The sequence below is a fragment of the Budorcas taxicolor genome, chromosome 2 (assembly GCF_023091745.1).
Source record: "Budorcas taxicolor isolate Tak-1 chromosome 2, Takin1.1, whole genome shotgun sequence".
Lineage (NCBI taxonomy): Eukaryota > Metazoa > Chordata > Mammalia > Artiodactyla > Bovidae > Budorcas > Budorcas taxicolor.
Window position 1 is genome coordinate 169,136,652 of NC_068911.1, and position 9,328 is coordinate 169,145,979.

At 41.2% G+C, this 9,328-nt stretch overlaps 1 non-coding gene across 1 annotated transcript; it reads left to right on the forward strand.

The window, feature by feature from the left end:
* The first annotated feature begins 362 nt into the window (after positions 1 to 362).
* Positions 363 to 469, forward strand: LOC128043984 (U6 spliceosomal RNA). The gene has a single exon (XR_008198981.1). It is a non-coding gene; the product is annotated as a U6 spliceosomal RNA (small nuclear RNA).
* The last annotated feature ends 8,859 nt before the right edge of the window (positions 470 to 9,328 follow it).

Genomic DNA, 9,328 nt, shown 5'->3' on the forward strand with positions numbered 1-9,328 from the left:
CAAAGCTAAAGGAAGAAAAGACCTACAGCTGGGCCAGGTGGCCTAAGGACACTAGGAATCCACAAGGGCCCCTGTCGGGGATGTCATCAAGGGCAGAAAAGAACCAGAACCCAGAAAGAGCCAGCAGGAAAAGATCCTTGAAGTTTTTAACTCAGAGTCTAGAGGTGAAAGCTGAAAGTTTCACCAGTCCCCCAAGAAATGAGAAAGCTAATGATAATGTAATAAGCTTTTCATAAAGCTAAACTTATTTAGTGTAGAAGATTTATTTATTCTTAGATTGTTTTCCTCCTGCTTTCTTGATGTGAAAATGCCCTTTCTTCTCAAATGATGCCAGTAAAAATTAGCCATTTAAAAAATAGCCCTTGCTCACTTTGGCAGCACATATACTAAAATTGGAACACTACAAAGAAGATTAGCATGGCCCCTATGCAAGGATGACATGCAAATTCATGAAATATTCCATATTTTTATATGTATGGCTGAGTCCCTTCGCTATTCCTCTGAAACTAGCACAACATTGTTAATCAGTTATACCCCAATGCAAAATAAAAAGTTTAAGGTTTGGAAAAATAAAAAATATACGCTAGATGTTGAAGATATAATAGTGAGCAAAAGAAAATAAGTCAATAAATTAATATCCTTATTTGGTAAAATATAGTGTATACAACTCCACACTGGTTCCTATTCACTCCACACTGGTTCCTATTTTTTATCTCATACTGTTTCCTAAGACTTTGTTTTTTCAAACCTCTTTTATTGATCCACAGGATCTCAGAGTTTCAACAGCACTGTGCTAGGGAACAGCTTATAGTCTTAATCTGGAAAATGAAGTATAAACAAGATTTCTGGAGATAGTTCCAAGAGAAAAATGAAGTTAGGGAGACCTAGGAAGGACTGGTTCAATTTTAAGTCTGTGCCAAGAAAAAATATTTAAACTAATGAATGTGCTTCTAAACTATGACAGTGTTTTATAGTTAAATGTGTCCCTTTTGATCCTTGGGTGGCAGCTACAGAGTGTGAGAGGCAAAAATATATCCACTTTGCTCAGAAAGGCTTATCAGAATGTCTTGGTCAATAGAAATGTTAACTTAGCATTTCTGAAGCATAGTGGTTCCATTTTCGTTCCTGGAGCAGAAAAATACATTTTCACTGAGTTGGTAAAGACTTTACAATATTATTAATGTTCTATGAAATTGGTTCCTCATAAACAAGGCACATGGGGTTGGGCTCTCAGTTCAGTTCAGTTGAGTCGTGTCCAACTCTTTGTGACCCCATGGACTGCATCACACCAGGTTTCCCTGTCCAACACCAGCTCCTGGAACTTGCTCAAACTCATGTCCATCGAGTCAGTGATGCCATCCAACCATCTCATCTTCTGTCATCCCCTTCTTTTCCTGCCTTCAATTTTTCCCAGCATCAGCGTCTTTTCCAAAGAGTCAGTTCTTTGCATCAGGTGGCTAAAGTATTAGAGGTTCAGCTTCAGCATCAGTCCTTCCAATTAACACCCAGGACTGATCTCCTTTAGGATGGACTGGTTTGATCTCCTTGCAGTCCAAGGGACTCTGAAGAGTCTTCTCCAACACCACAGTGCAAAAGCATCACTTTTTTTGCACTCAGCTTTCTTTATGGTCCAATTCTCACATCCATATATGACTAATGGAAAAACCATAGCTTTGACCAAACGGACCTTTGTCAGCAAAGTAATGTCTCTGCTTTTTAATATGCTGTCTAGGTTGGTCATAGCTTTTCTTCCAAGGAGCAAGTGTCTTTTAATTGTGTGGTTGCAGTCACCATCGACAGTGATTTTGAAGCCCAGGAAAAGAAAGCCTGTTACTGTTTCCACTGTTTCCCTGTCTATTTACCATGAAGTGATGGGACCAGATGCTATGATCTTAGTTTTTTGAATGTTGACTTTTAAGCCAGCTTTTTCACTTTCCTCTTTCACTTTCATTAAGAGGCTCTTTAGTTCCTCTTCACTATCTGCCACAAGGATGGTGTCATCTGCGTATCTGGGGTTATTGATATTCCTCCTGGAATCTTGATTCCAGCTTGTGCTTCATCCAGCCTGGCATTCTACATGATGCACTCTGCATATAGACCCAGGGTTCCATCCCTCGGTCGAGAAGATTCTCTGAAGTAGGAAATGGCAAACTACTCCAGTATTCTTGCCAGGATATCCTATGGACAGAGAAGCCCGGTGGGCTACAATTCATGGGGTTTCAGAGTCAGACACGACTGAGCAACAGCATCCACTCTGCATAGAAGTTAAATAAGCAGGGTGACAATACACAGCCGTGACGTACTCCTTTCCCTATTTGGAACCAGTCTGTTGTTCCATGTCCAGTTCTAACTGTTGCTTCCTGACCTGCATACAGATTTCAGGAGGCAGGTAAGGTGGTCTGGTATTCCCGTCTCTTTCAGAATTTTCCTCAGTTTGTTGTGATCTACATGGTCAAAGGCTTTGGTGTAATCAATGAAGCAGATTTATTCTGGAACTCTCTTGCTTTTTCTATGATCCAACGGATGTTGGCAATTTGATCTCTGGTTCCTCTGCCTTTTCTAAATCCAGCTTGAACATCTGGAATTTCACAGTTCACGTATTGTTGAAGCCTGGCTTGGAGTATTTTGAGCATTACTTTGCTAGTATGTGAGATGAGTGCAATTGTGCAGTAGTTTGAGCATTCTTTGGCATTGCCCTTCTTTGGGATTGGAATGAAAACTGACCTTTTCCAGTCCTATGGCCTCTGCTGAGTTTTCCAAATTTGCTGGCATATTGAGTGCAACACTTTAACAGCATCATCTTTTAGGATTTGAAATCGCTCAACTGGAATTCCATCACCTCCACTAGCTTTTTTCATAGTGATGCTTCCTAAGGTCCACTTGACTTTGCATTCCAGGATGTTTAGCTCTAGGTGAGTGATTATACCGTCGTAGTTATCTGGGTCATGAAGCTCTTTTTTATATAGTTCTTCTGTGTATTCTTGCCCCCTCTTCTTAATATCTTCTGCTTCTGTTAGGTCCATACAGTTTCTATTGTTTATTGTGCCCATCTTTGCATGAAATGTTCCCTTGGTATCTCTGATTTTCTTGAAGAAATCTCTAGTCTTTCCCGGTCTATTGTTTTTCCTCTATTTTTTTTTTTTTCATTGATCTGTTAGGAAGGCTTTCTTATCTATTAGGCTTGCTAATCTTTGGAACTCTGCACTCAGATGGATATATCTTTTCTTTTCTCCTTTGCCTTTTGCTTCTCTTCTTTTCTCAAATAATTGTAAAGGCCTCCTCAGACAACCATTTTGCCTTTTTGCATTTCTTTTTCTTGGAGATGATTTTGATCACTGCCTCCTGTACAATGTCACGAACCTCCGTCCATAGTTCTTCAGGCGCTCTGTCTATCAGATCTAATCCCTTGAATCTATTCCTCACTTCCACTGTATAATCATAAAGGGCTGGGCTCTGTACAGTAGGAAACAAATGAAGGAGTTCTAATCAGGGACTATGACATCAGCATCATCTCAAACAGGACCACTAACAAAGTGATAAATTGGTACTTCCTGTGACTGATGGACAGGATAGATGATTTGGGTTCTAAAATCATTTCTCAGGTAAGTTCCCTCCCCCAACAACTCCCTCTCCAGTACTTTTGAGAGACGGTGAACAGGACTGTAAGCAAAACAACCTTAAGGAGCAGCTAAACAAAATACATTATCAGTAGAACATCATCATGATAAAATAGTTAGTTGAAAGTTTCCTTTTAGGTATTAAGATTCTCTAGCACATTTAAAGACTCTGTTTAATAAATTTGATCCATATACAATGCTTCAAATGTATCTGTTGTTTGGAATATAAATGTTAGTTTCCTCATTGTAAAATGATGTAAACAATGTTATTGACCACACAGGACTGTAGTGAGGATCAAATGGATTAACAATGTAAAGTGCTTAGAACAGTGCTTGGTACATAGTTATCCTTCTATAAGTATTGGCTATTATTGTTATTATTATTAATATTATTATTCATGCATCAAATATCTATCCAGCCTCTACTACATGCCAGGCACTGTTCCAGGGACTGCAGAAACGGCAGTGACTAAGAGGTGAGAAAGGTCCCTGCTCTCATGTAGCTTCCATTCTAGTTGGGGGAGAAAAAAATACATGTGTATCAGGTGATAGTAAAAGAAAGAAAAATAAAGCAGGGTAAAGGAAAGTGGGAAGCACAGTGCAGAAGGAAATTGCCACTTTTCATAGGATGGGTAATCAAGGAAGTCCTCTCTGATAAGGGAACATGTGAGCGGAGACTTGAAGGAAATGAGGTATTAATAATAAGCTCTGCAGCTACCTGGGGGGAAGAGTGTGCTTGAAACCATTGAATCAAAAAACAAGCTACAGAAAATAAGCATTAATAGATTTGGGTTTGTAATAGGGAGTGACAGCGTCTGTTAAGAAGCCGTGTTCCAGCTAACACAGGCCTCAGTCCCGGTCTGGTGCTGCTGCGAGGAAATGTGGACCCAGTGTTTGGTCCACATTTGGTTTGGTCCACATCTGGGCTTTGGTTTTTGTTGCTGCTGTTTTTTGAAGAAAAGGTTTATCCTAAATTTTTCATGTGAACTGTTCCTATGTTTGAAACTCTATGTAGGCATAAACGGGGCTTCCCTGGCGGCTCAGATGGTAAAGAATCCGCCTGAGATGCTGGAGACCGGGTTCAATCCCTGGGTTGGGAAGATCCCCTGGAGGAGCAAGTGGAAACCCACTCCAGTATTCTTGCCTGGAGGATCCCATGGACAGAGGAGCTTGGCAGACTACAGTCCATGGGGTTGCAAAGAATCAGACATGAGACTGAGCAACGAAGCATGCATGCATATAGGCATAAATACACAGATTTGTTTGTCAAAAGACAGGTACAAGCATATTCGAAGGTGGGAATTCCCTGGTGGTCCAGTGGTTAGGATTTGGCACTTTCACTGTCAGGACTGGGTTCAGTCACTGGTCAGGGAACTAAGATATGGAAAGCCACATGGCACAGCGCCCCTCCTACCAAAACAAAGTTTTTGCAGGCATTATTTATAACAGCCCCATACTGGAAGCTACCCATGTGCCGATCAGTTGTGGCATAGTAAATAATAGTTTCTACACAGCAAAGAGAAGCAATCAACTACACTTCACACATTATGGGTGAATCTTACAACATAATGTTGAGAGAAAAAATACCAGTCCCAAAAGAGTTCAAAAATAGGTAAAACTTAGAGACATAGATAGCTGTTACGCTGTCTGGGAGAGGTGCTGGTGGGTTGTTTTTTACTTTTCTCCCCCCTTGATCTGAAAGCTGATTTCATGGGTATGTTCAATTTAAGTTTACCAAACAGTGATTTATGTACTTTCCTGTATGCATTTATATGTCAATAAAAAGTTAAAACAGCAGCAACTAAGACCCAACACAGCAAAATAAATGATTTTTTTTTTTAAGTTAAAACAAAAATGCGGGCCAAAGTAAATCTTAAGGCTGATTCAGAGCTGTAGGTTTCCAGTTTGCTCTACAACACATATGTTTCTTTAGAGAAAACAACTGAGAAGTTCTGGGTTTTTTTTAAAAACATACTTTGAAATGCAGGTACAGAAGCTCCTACATTAAAGTCCAACGAGGAACCCGTCTTTCCTTCTGTATCACTACCCAGACTCAGATTTATCTTTATATGTGACCCAATGCTAATGTCCACTTGTTTTCAAACTGGAAAAATCAACCCATGTATACCATATCATAAACCATAGTTACTAGTAAAGGCACATAGAAGCAAGAGGAGAACCCAGAGTTAATTTCAAAGTAGAGTGTGGCCTACTTTAAGATGAGAAGGCTTTAGGAATCTTCAGGTTGGGAGGCTCATAGACACAACAGAAATTTCAGGTAGTTATGAAGATGCAGTAAGAATCATACTGGGCTGCAATAATTTATCCAGCAAACAGGCATGTCTTAGCCTGGGCTATGGACCATAGGTAGAGAGAATCAATCAGGTGTGAAAGATAGATTTTAGAATCTGTCTTCTGAGGAACTTCAAGCACAAGCATATCCCAAAGATGCCTCAATTCAGGTGATGACTAGAGTTAAGAAGGCTGTTCTAGAGTGAAGACTGAAATCTCTGGATGTGCGGTGAGGTTTGGGTCTTGGAGTCTCCTTGGAAGGAAACGATTGCCTTGAGTTGTTGATAAGAAAATTGTTGCTAAGAAAGGCAGAGTTACTAACATGGCAGGATTTGGGAACTAAGTCACACTGGTTTCTCCAAAGCAAGGATGGTGAAGCATGGTGAGGATGTTCAAGGAAAGTAGAACCTTCTAGAGGGAGCGAGATTGCCTAGCTTGGGACTAAGAAAGGTGTTCCAGGTTGGCAAGGAAACCTAGAAATGACTCAACTAAGGCTATCTAAGAAGAGAATATCAGGGACAGAGAGTGCTAGTCTAGCAGAACTGATCCTTTGTTTAGCGCATCAGCCTTGCTTATCATTGTAGTAGGTTACAGACTACACAAGAATTTCCCAGGGAGGAGGTATCCAAGGTGTGAGGGGTCTGTATCAATTGTACTAGGTAAGTTGACTGAAAAGGCAGCGGCTAGCTAACCTAGAATCTGATTTGTCTCAGAAAGGACTATTTCCTCAGGAGTATTACCCAAGTGAATCACAACTCATGCCTATTTTGAGAATTCAACCTTTTCTTTGTCCTTTCTGCCTCCTTGAGAGTTGTGGGCCAGCTATAACTCAATGAACTAGGAGTTCCATATTTCATGCTTGATTTCACTATCTTTATTTCACTGTCATCAAGTGTTACCAGTACTTCCCACCATGCAGACTTACCTTTAATGCTTTTCATGAAATGGGTTAAAATGCCACCACTAAACAGTCAGTCCACCTGAGTTGAATGTTAAATTCGAGGGTATCTGGATTAATTCTGGTCTTCCTTCCCAAATACGGACAGCAGCATAAAAGAAACTTCACATGAAGCAGCTTGAAATCTTAAATATTCAAGTCTATTGTTCCCTTTTAACTTCGGAATGGCAGGGAGTTTTAATCGGGGGAGGGGACAGGGACGGAGCCTGGAAATTGAAAAGGGGAAGAGAACAGGCATGCACCAGGCAGGGGCATGGCCAAGGTAAGACAGCTGAACAGTTGCTTCTGAGCCCTTTGTGAAAACCACATGGCAGGAACGTTTGGGACATTTACCTTCTACCAGCTGAAGTCCAGTCCTGTACTGGATTCATCTGCTGGAAACTCTGAGAAGCTGATGAATGACTGGGCTTTTTCCAGTGGAGTGCTCTCAGGAGAGACTGTCTGAGCTGCTGACTCTGCCTTGCTCTGGAGGCAGAAGCAACAAGACAGCAGATTCCCGCCCCCCCCGCCCCCCCGCCCCTTCTTGTATACCTAAGTCCAACAACTTGAAAATGGAATGCAAAAAAGTAGCCAAAAATGGTCTCTCCTAAATCAGGTTAGGTATACATCTTCTCCGGGAAGTACTCCCATTATTTACTGATCTCTGCCTCCAAGCTGGGTTAGATGCTTGACCCTTTGTTCTCTCTTCTCCCAGCCAATAGCTCTGTCACTGCACTTATCCCATTGGATGATGAGTTTCAGTATCTCCGTAGAGAAAGGCTTAACCATTTTGTACCTTTGGTAGCCTTCTGAAATCTATGGACCAGCTCTCGGAACAATATTTATCAATGCATGAAATAAAATACATAAGGTTACAGAGGAAACCAATTATATTGAAACATAGTTCTTAACTCCAGACAGTCTCTGGAGAATGAGTCCCTTGAGTGCATGGACTGAGCGAGCCTTCATCTCTGTACTGGGAGTGCCGAGCACAAAGCCTGGCACATAGGTGACACTTACATTTACTTAGTGAGTGAACAGAAAGATGGATGGCTACTGAAAGCTCAGCCTGAGGAACGGTTGATTGCAACGGCTTGTGCACATACCAGCGGCTTGCATGCGTCTCACCCCATCTGAGCTCATTTAGACCAGGGCTATGAGGAAACCCACACTCAACAACGGGTGCATAGCATTGAGCAATAATGACAGGCTATTGGAAGACCAGGAAAACAACAAAGCTCATGTATTTCCACCAGGTGGAATATTCAGAGTGAAAACAAACAGGCTCTGTCTTGAGGAGGCGATCTTTTGACTTAGGAAGCACGATCCTCACACTACTTTAAAACAGTACCAGCATCTCTGAAACAAGAAAGAAAGGAACCTGAGCTAGCTAGCATGTAGGTGTTCTCTAGGGCTCCTCCTCAACAGAGTTAAGCCTGTTGTCTCTGGGAAAGAGCAAAGTGTCCTTAAAAACCACAATAGGAATGACATGTGCCTTTCTAGGTTCAAGCAGTAGTTTTAGACTTAGGCAGAAATTTTGTTTTTATGTACCAACAGAAAATCTAAAGAAGCAAGAAATAAAAGTCATTTCCCTCACTAAAGATATATTAAGGGCCAAAGCTTTGTTCTAAATTGATTGCTATGTCTATTGACTATTCTGAAAAGAAAAAACAAAACCCCAGACAATCTTAAAGCTGAAAACCACAACTGCATGGGATTCAGAAATTTCACCCTTAAGCCTTTTAAGATTGACCCTTCCAAGTTAAAGGGCTTCTCTAGCTATACAGAGCTATCAGAGGGATGGCAGAACGCAGTTTTCACTTGCTTAACAACAGGGTTTCCAACATCCGTTGGAAGAAACATGGCTTCAGGTGGGTGCCTTCAAAAAAAATAAGGAAACTACAGGTCAAAGTTTTGTTTTTAATCAAAAAAAAAAAAAAAAAGACCTCCCACTCCTAAGATGTGTGCTTTCTTTTTTGACCTACTTTTCCTTTAAATGGTCTGCAGCTTCCCTACATTTTTCCTAGTGCAGTAAACAATGCATTCTTTAGAAATAAAAACCAGGGTCCACTCTTGCCCCAAACACCGAAGATGGTCAAAGAGAAAGAATCACAGCACAGAAAATGGGCCCAGCTCCAAATATACAAAAACATTAAAAAAAGAACAAAACAAAATACCCCCTCCCCACCCAAAGACATTATGATTACATTCCTGGTACATTTCCTATAATATAATGCTGCAGACAACGCTTCTTTCCCAGGGAGTCCAGCTCGCTCAGAGGGAGACATCTACTTGATAGGCTGGGGTGCTGAGTTCTCCCTGCCAAACCTAAGGGTCTTTTATGAGCTCGGTATCTCACAGAAACATCTGTGGTATAAATGGTATAAATGAATCTAAAAGGGGACGAAGGCAGGCAGCCACCTGTCACTGTTCTCTGAATCAGCCAAAAAGCTGAAGAGCGTGGGATCCAGGAGACAGATGC